Source organism: Ictidomys tridecemlineatus, chromosome 5, assembly GCF_052094955.1.
Source record: "Ictidomys tridecemlineatus isolate mIctTri1 chromosome 5, mIctTri1.hap1, whole genome shotgun sequence".
NCBI lineage: Eukaryota > Metazoa > Chordata > Mammalia > Rodentia > Sciuridae > Ictidomys > Ictidomys tridecemlineatus.
Window position 1 is genome coordinate 156,008,636 of NC_135481.1, and position 13,326 is coordinate 156,021,961.

At 39.8% G+C, this 13,326-nt stretch overlaps 1 long non-coding RNA gene across 1 annotated transcript; it reads left to right on the forward strand.

Annotated features, from left to right (window-relative positions):
- Positions 1 to 415: 415 nt before the first annotated feature.
- On the forward strand, positions 416 to 12,169 carry LOC144378037 (uncharacterized). The gene is made up of 2 exons (XR_013439505.1): positions 416 to 1,562; positions 11,499 to 12,169. It is a non-coding gene; the product is annotated as an uncharacterized LOC144378037 (long non-coding RNA).
- Positions 12,170 to 13,326: the final 1,157 nt, after the last annotated feature.

Here is a 13,326-nt window from a genome sequence, read left to right on the forward strand (position 1 = left end):
TTATTTATTTTTATGTGGTACTGGGAATCGAATCCCGTGCCTAACACAAGCTAGGCAAGTGCTCCACCACTGAGCGACAACCCCAGCCCGTGCTTCTTTCTTTCTTAACTTTTTTTTTTTTTAAAAAGCTTAATATCTATATCAAAAGGACATAAATAATAAGTATGTGACTTGATGGACTTTTGCACCTACATGTAGATCAACAAAGAGAATATTCCCAGCACCTTCAGAAGCCCTCCTTTCTTATTCCCTCTCTCAGTTACTACCCTCCCAATGTTAAGCATTATCCTGACTTCCATCCCCACAGCTTAGTGTTTGGGGGTTTTGTACTTTATATAAGTAGAGCTATACAATGTGAATTTCTTGTGTCTACCTTCTTTTATGCAAAATTTACAACTGTAAGATTCACCTGTATTGTTCTTATTGTTGTCTCCATAATTGCTGCAGCCGGTGATGAATAACTTGTGTAGATTGATACAGCAGGAGAGGGAGCCATTTATTGTAGGACAACAGAGGTATTTATACATTTTGCACAGCTTATCTTAATTAGCATAAACTAGATACATCAGTCAACCAATAAGAAATCTCCACACTTAATGGCTCGCTTTTGTTACTTCTCAAACCACTCCCTCTGGCATTTTGCCAGGCACCATCCAGACTTGTTTACGAACTCTTAACATTTCTCTGGCAAAATGCCAGGTGTTATTTTGACTTGTTTACAGACTCTAACATTTCCCCCTTTTGTTTAATTTAAATAAGGACCATAGTGGTTTTTACAGAAACACCATAAATAATCTGCTACAAGCAGAAGGAGAGGATACAAAATGTAACAATACCAAGCCAATTGATGGCTCCATGCAAGAAGCCCTTGGAAAAATTATACCAGCAATGACACGGTTAGCAAAGATATTGAGTTACAATTTGTTGTAGATTACAGTTTGTTGTTTCAGTCCAGGTAAAGCAGTGTCTCAATAGATTAACTCACAGTCCAGGTAAGTTCTGCAGGCAGCTAGCTTAAATCACAGTCCAAGTAAATTCTGCAGGCAGCTAGCTTGATCCAAAGTCTCGTCCGGTTCTCAGCAACACTGGAAATTCTTCCATCCTCCTCCTCGATGGCACTGGGAGGAAGGCAGGAACTATGCAACGCTGGCTAAAGAAAATCCTGTAGCATTCCACTAAGAAAACAACCTTCTGAACAATTTTGTACATTATCTCAAGGTTTTTTACATTTGAAATAAGCCTTAATAGTGTTCATTACTCATTAGCTTCCAGGTGTGGGAGAACCATTGTAGTTAATGGCCTTGGAAATGATCAAACTTCAGGGAAGCCAGCAGCGTCTTCTGCCCAGCTGCAGTGTCCTCGGGCAGCCCCAGAAGGGGAGCATCCGGGACTCAAACTGCTACTGGGCACAGGGAGCAAGAGCCTGCGAGACTGTGCCTCCAGGTCAGGTCTGGATTTGGGCTCTCAGCAGTGGAAGAGCCGGCTGCCACCGAGGCTTGGAAAGTACTTGCTACACCATGACCCGCACGTGGCAGCCACCGCAACAATTCATGCACCCTCCGGTAAGGAAAAGTATTCAGTAATAGCCTTTTGTTGCAACTTTTTTCCTGATAATCCTTCTTCTTCTGAACTTTCTTTTTCTTTCTGACTAGAGTTCCTGGGCTCTTCTAACACATACCCTAACTGCTCTTGGTTCCACTGGGGTGCCTCTTTCCCTTATCATTTTACTTCTCACCCCTTCCATATTTTCCTCACAAAGACAATACAATACACTGAGACAAAACAAGACACAAACATACTGTATCAATCTTCTCCATTTTCTCAAAATGGCCATTTTTCCTCTCGCCCTATCTGCCTAGGGACGAGCAGATTGCTCCCATCCTATCTATGGACGGGCACCTTTTTTATATCACTTACCCCCGAGTGTCCCGGGGCTCCCGGTACGGGCCACCATCTGCCGCAGTCTGGCTGCAGCCCACCATCTGCCGCAGTCTGGCTGCAGCAGAATAACCTGCTGGGGGGGGGAGTGACGAATAACTTGTGTATGTTGATACAGCAGGAGAGGGAGCCATTTATTGTAGGACAACAGAGGTATTTATACTTTTTGCACAGCTTATCTTAATTAGCATAAACTAGATACATCAGTCAACCAATAAGGAATCTCTACACTTAATGGCTCGCTTTTGTTATTTCTCAAACCACTCCCTCTGGCATTTTGCCAGGCACCATCCAGACTTGTTTACGAACTCTAACATTTCTCTGGCAAAATACCACGTGTTATTTTGACTTGTTTACAGACTCTAATATCAATATAGCACAATTTACTTTTTACTTATCCATTGTATTATATAGATGGACATTTGGATAGACTCCCGTTTGGAACTTCCAGTTTGTTTTTACTCACAACACTTCCAACATCAAAGGCACATGTATACTCTTTCTGTACCACCAACCAACTCTTCTGCACTCTCTGGGTGTCCTACAATTCAATTCTGATAGTAACTGCCCCGGGTCATAGTGTCAGACCGCACAGGTTTATAGGTTCAGTCCTGCAGGGCTGTCATTACTTTAGGTGACAGTCACAAGTATCATGTGCTCAGGGTATCCACACTCCTGTTTTACTTGGCTATGATGTTGGCGGTGCCCACACTTTTTATTCCCTTTAGGTTCAATAATTTGCTAGAACAACTTGCAGGAATGAGAAAGTAATTTTACCTACTGCAACCAGTTTATTATAAAGGATGCAACAAAGGGAGAGTCCAATGGAAGCGGGGTATAGGAGAAGAGAGTGCAGGAAGATTGCATGCCCTTTCCAGACACATCACCCTCCCAGCACTTCAGTTTTTCACCAACCTGAAAGCTCCCTAAATCCACGGTCTACAGGGGTTTATAGGGAGGGTTTATTATGTGATTGAGTAAGTCTTTGGCCCTTGGTGATTGAACTCAATCTCCAGCCGGACTCTCCTCCCTAGAAGTCTGGAGGTGAGGCTTAAAGTTTCAATCCTCTGATCACATAATCGGTTCCTCTGACAACAGGCTCCATCCTGATGCTATCTAGGGACCCACCAGAAGTCACTTTATTAACAAAATCTCAGGTGTGGTTGAAAGAGTTTTATTATGAATAACAAAAGATGTTCTTAGCACCTTTGTCACTTAGGAAATTTTAAAGTTTTTAGAAGTGCTATGTCACAAACCAGGAAGAAACACCCACTTTATATTTCTTATTGTATCACCAGGTCTACTATGAACAGAGGGCTCTCTGTTTTGTTTTGTTTTGTTTGTGTGGTACTGGGGATTGAACCCGGGAGCGCTTAACCGCTGAGCCACATTGGCAGACCTTTTTTATATTTTATTTACAGACAGGGTCTCACTGAGTCGCTTAGGATCTCACTAAGTCACTGAGGCTGAGTTTTGTTGTTTTTTTTTTTTTTGCTTTTGCCCCTTTCAATGCTTTATTCACTCCAATTACTCCATACAATTTCACTCCTATAGAGTTCTTAGTCAAGAAAACGAAAATCCTTAATGCTAGGCACTGCAATAGACATAATCAATTCACAGCAAATTAATGACAGACATTTCTTCTGCATGCTAAGTTCAAAAGTCTTAAGCCTTAGGCTTTAGGTCCAGCAGATGCACACTCACTCAGACCTTGGTGATCAGGTCCGGAACCAAGGTAGGCTTCTCCTGGTGTGGAGTGGACGACCCGACCCATTGAGGAGAGAGTTGTAGGGAGAAGTCCAGAGGAGGCGGTAGAATGGGGGTCAGGAACAATGACAAGTGATGGGATGTCAGGTCCTCATCAGGCTCTCCTGCCGCAGTCTGGCTGGGCACAAAATCACGAGCCACTCATACCTTGTAGATTCAAACAGCTCTAAATAAAGCAACTCTTTATTCCTGAACTCTCACCAGCACTCTACACGAGGGCAAAATCCACACCTCCACTGGGCTCTGTATCCCAAAATACTCTCTGAATCCCGCGAGAACTCAACGGGAACTCAAGGAGCGGGCGCGCCTGAGGCAGCAGGATACGCCCTATTCCCAGCAGGGTACACCTTAAACCTGGATCTGCCCTGGTCCTTGAGCAAGGTCACCTTACATGCAAAGTCACTGCAAATGACCTAGGTCCACAATGGAGAGTCCTTCCTCTAAGCAACATGGGGTAGGCTGACAAAGAAATTGCCATGCGTCATTCCTACTTGGCAATGGCTCTCAGCACTCTCCAGCTGGAGTGCATCCTTGTTTCGATGGCTGAATTCCTGCTCTATTATTTATACTAAATTTGGGGGCTTTTGAGCCCCCTTTCGATCCTTATCAGCTATCACGGGATTTCTCAGTGACATCATTACTCTGAGGTTAGAAACGTCTGGTCTGGTGGTCTCCACCCTGATCTTCTTGCTTTTCCCTCTTATCAGGGAGGACAGCCTGCCAGGGGCTTCACTCTGTTGGAGGCCATACTGGAGGGTTCTGTGGGTGTGCCTACAGGTTTCAAACTGGAGTTTTTTAAATGAAGTTGCTTAGGCTCAGGCCTAAGGCCATCCTACCACCCAGGGATTGGTTTCTTTTCTTTTTTTTTTTTTTTTTTAAGAGAGAGTGAGAGAGGGGGGGGGACAGAGAGAGAGAGAGAGAATTTTTTAACATTTATTTATTTTTTCTTAGTTCTCAGCAGACACAACATCTTTGTTGGTATGTGGTGCTGCTGAGGATGGAACCCGGGCCACACGCATGCTAGGCTAGTGCGCTACCGCTTGAGCCACATCCCAGCCCCGAGGGATTGGTTTCTTACCATAAAGCTTTTTATAATTTCATTTCTCAACCAGGTCTGGTTTAGCCATCACAGCATGTTGATAGTAAAATATTTGAAAGTCCATATAATGTAGATTGCTAGCTGAATCTCTGCAATAGTGGAGATGAAAACAAAACAAACCACACAAGAGAATCAGAGAGAATGAAATTAGAAGCACTATAAAGGATCATTCAGTGGTCTAGTTTTTTTTTTTCATATAAATATGTAGGAGATGGCCAGAGTGACAGTCAATATATTTAGCAGTTGATATGGCAGAGCATCAGACTAAATTGTGGTAGATCATGAATCTACAAGAAGGCCTTGGAGGTCTTTTCCCTGGGAGTGGGTGTCTCCTTCTGTTGACCTTGTGTTTGACTCAGAAAGGCTGAATGAAACACTTTGCTCCATAGAGACCTGGTGTGGGACTGGGTCAATTTGCATGAATTGTTCTGGGATGCTCATCCTGCTCACTCCTGAGGCTGAGTTTGAACTCACAATTCTCCTGCCTCAGGCTCCCGAGCCACTGGAATTACAGCTCTGGGCATAAACAGTGTTTTTAATGAACATTTTAGTTTTTGTATTTTGTCTGACAGATGTATACATTTCAGTTTGATTTATGCCCAGAGGTATAACTGCTAAAACTTTAAAAATATTTTTATACCTATTCCCAAAGGAAATTGTGACTGATTAAATAACACAGACATACAATAAAATTCAAAATATTTGAAAGTTGAAAGGTCTTAAAATAAAGAAGCATATGTATTTTTAGACATGCCAATGAAAAATTAACTCTTACCCTCAGATAGGAGTCACCATTTTTATCAAAGAACTAAAATTCTATCTCTACATGATAGATTAAAATTTATTTCCAGATTGCCAGTCTACTTTATGTACAATTTTTATTTCTAATTACTTCAGGAGCTTGGGAGAAATCTAGTAGAGGGTATGTTTTATGGCCCAAAATATGATCTATCTTAAAAAACATTCCCTGTGAGTCTGAGAGGAATGTTGAATTAAGTGCTCTTTAGGAATCTTGGATTAAGTCCTCATTGTGTCTAGTTGACTTGATGGTGTTTTGAGTTCAACTCTGTCCTTATTGATTCTCTGTTCATTGGATTGTCTAAAAGGTAAGTATTGAAGTCTCTACCAGTGAATTTCTCTGTATATCCTTGAATTCTATCAGTTTTTGTTTCACGTATTTTGACACTTGTTAGGGTTTGGATCTGAAATGTACCCCAAAAGATTCATGTGCTGAAGGCTGGGTCCCCAACACAGTTGTGTTCAGAGGTTTGGCCTTCGGAAGCCGATTGGATCATGTGGGTGCTAACCTCATCTGGGAATGCATCCATTGGTGAATAATTTAATGGGCCACTGGAAGGTGATAGAATCTTAGGAGGTGGGGCTGGTTGGAAGAAGTAGGTTCTTGAAGGCTGGGTCTTGTCCCCAGCTCCTTTCTCTATCTCTTTTCCCCTCTCTCTCCCCCTCTCCCCACGCCTCTCTCTCCTTCCCCAGTGCCATGAGGTGAGCAGCTGTGCTCTGCCACGTGCTCTTCACTATGATGTTCTGCCTTACCACAGGCCAGGAAACAGTGTAGCTTAGCGATCCTGGACTGAAACCTCTGGAAATATGAGCCAAAATATATTTTTCTTCCTTTAAATTGATTTCTTTTGGGTATTTTGACAAACTGACACAAAGCTGAATAACACAACACTCTGCAATTAGGCACATCTGTAAGGTTTGTCTTATTGGGGAATTGACTCCTTTATTCCATAATGGTCCTCTTTATAGCTGATAACATTTCCTGTTCTGAAGTCTCGCTGACTGAAATTAGTATAGATACTACCACTTTCTTTTGATTATTGTTAGCATAGTATATCTTTCTTCCTTCAATTACCTTTAATCTATATGTCTTTATATTTAAGATAGATTTCTTGTAGGTAACACATAGTTGGGTCTTTTTTTAAATCCACTCTGAAAATCTCTTTGGAATTGGTGCATTTTGAACCATTGACATTCAGAGTTTATTGGTATAATTGGATTAATATCTACTGTATTTGTTACTGTTTTGTGTGCTGTCTGTGTAAAATTCACTGGGTTAAGGGATATCCAGATAGCTGGTAAAGCATTATTTCTAGATGTGTCTGTTAAGATATTTCCAGAAAAGACTGACACTTCAATCAGTAGACTAAGCAGAGTCTACCCCCAGTAATGTAGGTGGGTACCTTCTAATCTGCTGAGGGCTCAGATCAAACAAAAAGCAGAAGAAAGGTGAATTTGCTCTCTTATGGAGCCAGAACACCCATCTTATTCTGCCCTTGGACATCAAAACCCTGAGTCCCCTGGCTTTCAGACTCCAGGACTACATCAGTAGTCTCTATGTTTTCAGGCTTTTGGTGGTCTCAAGTCTTGAGGCTCAGACTACACTATACTACCAGCTCCCCTAGTTCTTGAAGATGGAATATTATAGACTTTCTCTACCTCTATAATCATGAAGCCAATTACCATAATAAATTTTGTCTTTCTGATTACCTGCCTACCTATCTATCTTGTATTGTCAGGTTCTCTGGAGAACCCTGACTAATACCTTATTCTTGTACTCTGTTCCTATTCTTGTCTTTCCATCTTTTTATACTTTTTAGTTTTTAATTGAGCATTTTATATGATTTGATTTCTCCTGTTTCATCATAACAGTTGTACTTTATTCTTTACTTTTGTTCGTGGTTGGTCTAGAGTTTGTAACATACATTTACAACTAATTCAAGTCCACTTTCAAATAACACTAATCTGCTTCACAGGTAATGTGAATACTTTATAAAAACAAAAAGATCCTAATTCTTCCTTCCTGTCCCTTTTATCACTGATGTTATTGATTTCACATACACACAAGCATACATAAGTGCATACATACATGAATAGTCAGACATAATTGGATACACTATTACTACTATTATTATGAACGAACTTATCTGTTTATCACAATAAGAAAAATAAGTCGGTATTTTACCTTCACTTCCTCATCTCTGATGCTCTTTCTTTCTTTCAGTTGACCTGCTTTTCTGATTCATATCATTTTCTTTCTCTCTAAAGAACTTTTTTTTAATATTTCTTGCAAGGCATGACTAACTGGCAACAAATCCCCTCAATATTTGTCTGTCTGATCTTTATTTTTATTTTACTTTTGAAGAATAATTTAACAGGGTACAGAATTCCAGTTTGGTGTATTTTTTCCCCTCAATACTTTAAATATGACACTCTATTCTCTTCTTGCTTGCATGGAGAAGTTCTATGTAATTGCACCTTTGTTCCTCTGTAGATAAGGTGTTTTATACCTCTGGCCTCTGCCAGGGTGTTTTTTTATTTTTTATTGTCTGCAATTTGAAAATACCTATAGTTTTTTTCCAGGATTTATTGGGCTTGGTGTTCTCTGAGCTTCCTGAATCTGTGATTTGGTGTCTGACATTAATTTGAGGGAAATTCTCAGTATTTGATGTTTATAAAATATTTCTTCTCTCTCTTTCCTGTCTCTCTTTTCCTTCTGGTATCTCCATCATATGTATGTTATACCTTTTGGAGTTTTCCCACCATTCTTGGATATTCAGTTCTGGATTTTCCTCATCATTTTTTCCCTCTTTGCTTTTAGTTTTGGAGGTTTCTATTTAGATATCTGCAGACTCAGACTTTCTCTCCTTAACCATTTTCAGTTTACTAATTGACCCATCAAAATCTTTTTTATTTTTATTTAAAAAAAATTTCTCAGTGCTGAGCGTTGGAACCCCAGGGTGCTCTTCCACTGAGCTACATGCCCAACCCTTTTTAGTTTTTGAGACAGAGTCTTGCTTATTTCCCCAGGTTATCCTCAAAACTTGCAATCCTCTTGCCTCAGCCTCCCAAGATGGCTTATACCACCATGCTTGGCCTCTCAAAGGCATTCTTGATTTCTGTTATGGTGGAGGATTTTTGTTACCTTTTAAAATATCTAGCATTTATTTTGTTTTTTTTTTCTTAGAATTTCCATCTGTGTATGTGTATGTGTATGTGTATGCACATGTGCACGCGAGTGTTTAGAAATGGTTTCTCTATGTTACCTAGGCTGTGCTTGAACTCATGGTCCTCCAGCTTTGTCCTCCCAAGCAGCTGGGATTGCAGGTGTTTGCCACCACACCAGATTTGTGTTTTCATTCTATCTATTTTATCCATTAGAACTCTTAGCATATTAATCTTAGTTGTTTTAAACTCCTCGTCTGATAATTCCCAAATCCTTACCATATCTGAGTCTGGTTTTGATGTTTCCTCTGTCTCTTCAGACTGTGTTTTGCTTTTTTAGACTGCCTTGAAATTTTCTTAACAGCTGGTCATGTACTAGATGAAAGCAACTGCTATAAGCAAACCTTTAGTCATGTGGTGATAAGGTGAGGAGGTATGCAGTCTGTAATCCTATGAGTAGGTCTCAGTCTTTGAGTTTGTACCTCTGGACTGTGAACTTCACCTGTGCATCTCAGGTTTAAATATATCTTTTCTTTTCCTCTTGTCTTCTCTCCACACACTTAGGTAGGATAGATTAGCTAGAGGGGGTGGAGTTGGGCATTTCCCTTCCCCAATATCATTTAGGCTCTGAAAAAAACCCAACAGGTTAGGCTGTACTTAAAGTTTCTCCAGAGGGCAGACCTTGTTAAGAACAGTATTCTGGCAAATTCCAAAATGTCTTTTTTCCTTCCTCTGCTGAAAGCACAAGGGAGCTTTTCTTTGATATTCACTGGGAATCTGATAAGTTCCAGGAGGTAGAACTCATAAAAGGGTCCCTCCCACGCCCCCTGAGTGGTTGCACCCAGAGTTTTGGACTTAGACGGGTTCACACTGAGGATCCAGCAATTTGTGGGTTATAGCTCAGGTGTTCTCCATCCTGGCACTGATTTCCATGGAGATGACTCTCATGAGTTTCTGCTCTGACAAGTTGTAATTCTCCCTATTCACCTGTCAGTCCCTCCAATTTGGGGGGCAGCAGTATGCCTCTGACTCAACTTCTCTTACAAATCTAAGAATTTTTTCAATGGTCCAGACTCTTGCTTGTTCTTGCAATAGAATGGGAACTGTCACACGTTTTACATGTAGGCCAAAAAGAGAAGTCTAGGAATGGTCCTCTTTATTCTATAGTGACTATATGGTGGTTTGTATTTATGCCAAATAAATGACCACACAGTAAACAGATCAACTTCAATCATATTTTATTATCAAGTAATACAGTAACAATATTACTTAATTACAATCTTTAATAGTATTGTCCCAAGGCCAATTTCCTGGTTTCAACAGTGTGCTGAGATGATATAAGATGTGAGCATTAGGGGAAGCGTGGTAAAGCCTACTCTTTGCATAATTTTTACAACTTCTTTTGAGTCTTAGATTATTTAAAAATAAACAGTATAAATTAAAATGTGATAATAAATTTTAAAATTACCCATAACTCTTTACCCTAATAAAACTTCTTTCTGCCTTTGTTCCTATGAAGCAAGTGAGATTTTGTAATCTACTCTTTCCATCACCTAAGTGCTTGAAAATATTCACCCCACGTTTTCACTAGTCTTTTCTAATGGCCACATCAACCTGACCTCTGGATGTTTAAGTTGCCTCCAACTTTCAGACCAACGTAAACTAGAGCAATACTTCAGTGACACAGGCATCACTAAAGGGAAGATGAGAGACAAGATGAGTCTGAGGTCTCCTGTGCATCTCTGCAAGATTCACCTCATCTTTATTAGCTTCACTCTGAGAGGAGAGGGAGCATTGGCTGAAATACCTGTCCTTTAAAATAACTCTCAGGTTCATGCCAGTCAAGTCCATTACACATCTTAATGCAACAATTAAAAAAAAAAAACTTGTGTTTTGAAAACTATTCTGGGGCTGGGGATGTGGCTCAAGTGGTAGTGCACTCGCCTGGCATGCGTGTGGCCCGGGTTCGATCCTCAGCACCACATACAAACAAAGATGTTGTGTCCACTAATAACTAAAAAAATAAATATTAAAAAAAGAAAACTATTCTGTGTGCAATAAGCTTCCTTGTCTACTAAAGACAGAGAACCTAATATTTCACCTTGGTAATATCTATTAAATCGCCAAAGTCTATGTCCTCTGACCCAGTAAGTCCCTAAATTTTAGATATTCATCTGGCAAATATTGTCACTCTTCCTCCCCTTCCAACATGGGGTCCTGCTATGTCACCCAGGCTGGTCTTGAACTCCTGGATTCAAGTGATCCTCCCTCAGCCTCCCAAGTAGCTGGGTCTATAGGTGTGTGCCACTGTGCCTGGCTTGATCAATCCTCTTCTAAACTTGACACAAGTGTGAGGTTATTCTGAGCAGCAGTGTTGGTAAGAGCAGCCAGAGTGCTCATCAAGGTATTAATTAGATGAATTAAGGTTCATCTATGACAAGGTTCTTAAAATGAAATATTGTACTGCTTTTGAAAGTAACTACAGAGAAAAACAGGTGAATAGTCAATAATAAAAAAAATGAAATTGGGAAAAATATTTTAGAATACTTAAAAGTTGTAAAAATGGTACAATTATGTACACTTTACCCCCAAGGTCTCCTCCTGGCAACATCTGACATTGTTATGACAGGCTTCTCATAACTAACAAGCCAATATTCATATGTTATTATTAACTACAGGATATACGTTATTTGTATTTCTCTATGTTTTCCTAATTTCTCTTTCTTTTTAGTTCCAGAATCTCATGAAGTCTGCCATGTCTGTTTAGTTTTCTGTAGACTGTGACAGTTGGGTTTAACGACCTGACAGTTTTGAGAAATATTAGTTAAATCTTTTGAAGACTGCCTTTCTATTTGAGTTTGTGTGATGATTGTCTCAGGGTTCTACAGAATTTATGAACTGGGGGGAGGAAGATCACAGAAGAAAAGTCTCATTTTCCTCAGATGTCCAAAGGGACACGGTATCAGCAAGTTTCTCTATAGCACTTCTTGGAAAGAAATCATTTGTGAAGTCCTCACCTAAGGGGTAGAGAGTTATATTTTACTTTTTTAAAAACTGCATAAATTATTTTGAACTCCATCTTCTAAAAAAAAAGTAAAAAATAAAGAACAAGAAGATTCCATTTGAACCAACGTGGAAAAATCTCCAAGATACATGATGAAGTATAAAAATGCAAGTTGAATCCTCCAGCATGACATCATATAAAGTGTATACAATTATATTTGTTTGCATTTACATAAACATCCACATAAAACACTAATAATAGGCATTGCATGTGGGGAGGAGAATGTGGAAGGGGTAGATGGGGAAAGTGGTCACTGAATATCTCCTTTGGTAAATTATTTCCTTTGATTTATGGGGTAGGTGATATTTTCTGTTAAAAAAAATAAAGTTCCAAAATTCTCAGTGAGGTTACACTTTACACCAATCACTACTGCTACTTGTGTAACTCTTGTGCAATTTCTACATGTGTATTTGCCATATTTACAACATGGAGTAATGGGAGAGAAGAGGAGTGACATTGTCACCCCCTCACCAAAACAAGTTAGAAGAGAAAGTTACAAACATATTTGCAAGTGCATATGAACACACAAATCTTTCCCAATCCCCACCACTTTGAGAAATTTAAAATGTTATTAATTACCAGGACCCTTCACTCTGGATTTATAGCAATGGTGGCATCCTGGTCACCACATATTCACCAGTACATTCATAAAATCATTGACAAATGAAAAAAATTCTTGGATCAAATATATTTGTCATCAAACATTTGAAAAACATGAGGGAAAGGAGGATGAAAACATCTATAGTGCAAGTTTGGATCCACAGAGATCTGGGATGCTGGTTGTTTAGATAGACACAGTGATGAAATGAATGGTATATTCTTTGCTGCTATAACAGAGTACTGGAGACTAAGTACCATAATTTAGGAACAACATAAATTTATTTTCTCACAGCTCTGGAAGGTGGAAAGTCCAAGATCAAGGTGCCAGAATTTGGTGTCTGATGAGCACCTTCTTGATGAATCTTTACATGGCAGAATGCCATGTAAAGATAAGAGAGCAAGCTACCGGATGCAGAACAATGTCACATTTATAACAGACTTAATCCCATTAATAGGGAAAGAAACTTCAAGATATAAAGACCTCCTGAAGGCCCCACCTCTTCATACTATCACATTGGAAGCACCTGAATTTTGGAGGAGACAAATTTGAACCACAGCAGTATAGCTCCTCAAGGATTGTTCGGATAGGAAGGAAAAAAGGGAAGCTATTGGGAAAGGTCATTTTGAGGTTACAAGAGGTAGGTGACTCATCTACACTTTTCAATCCCATGCAGACACACACTGGAGGCCACAGGTACAGGGCCAACACCAATAAAGCAATAATGACTACAATGCAACTACAGGTTCAGGGTGAGGATGAAGTACTTTCCTTCCTCAAGTATTCAACACTTTCCTTACACATCAATTCATTGTGATGGTGGAACTGGCCAGGATTCAATCCAGTGCCTCTGGATAAGAACATTCAGAGAAAGCCTAAACATAACTCTTTATAATT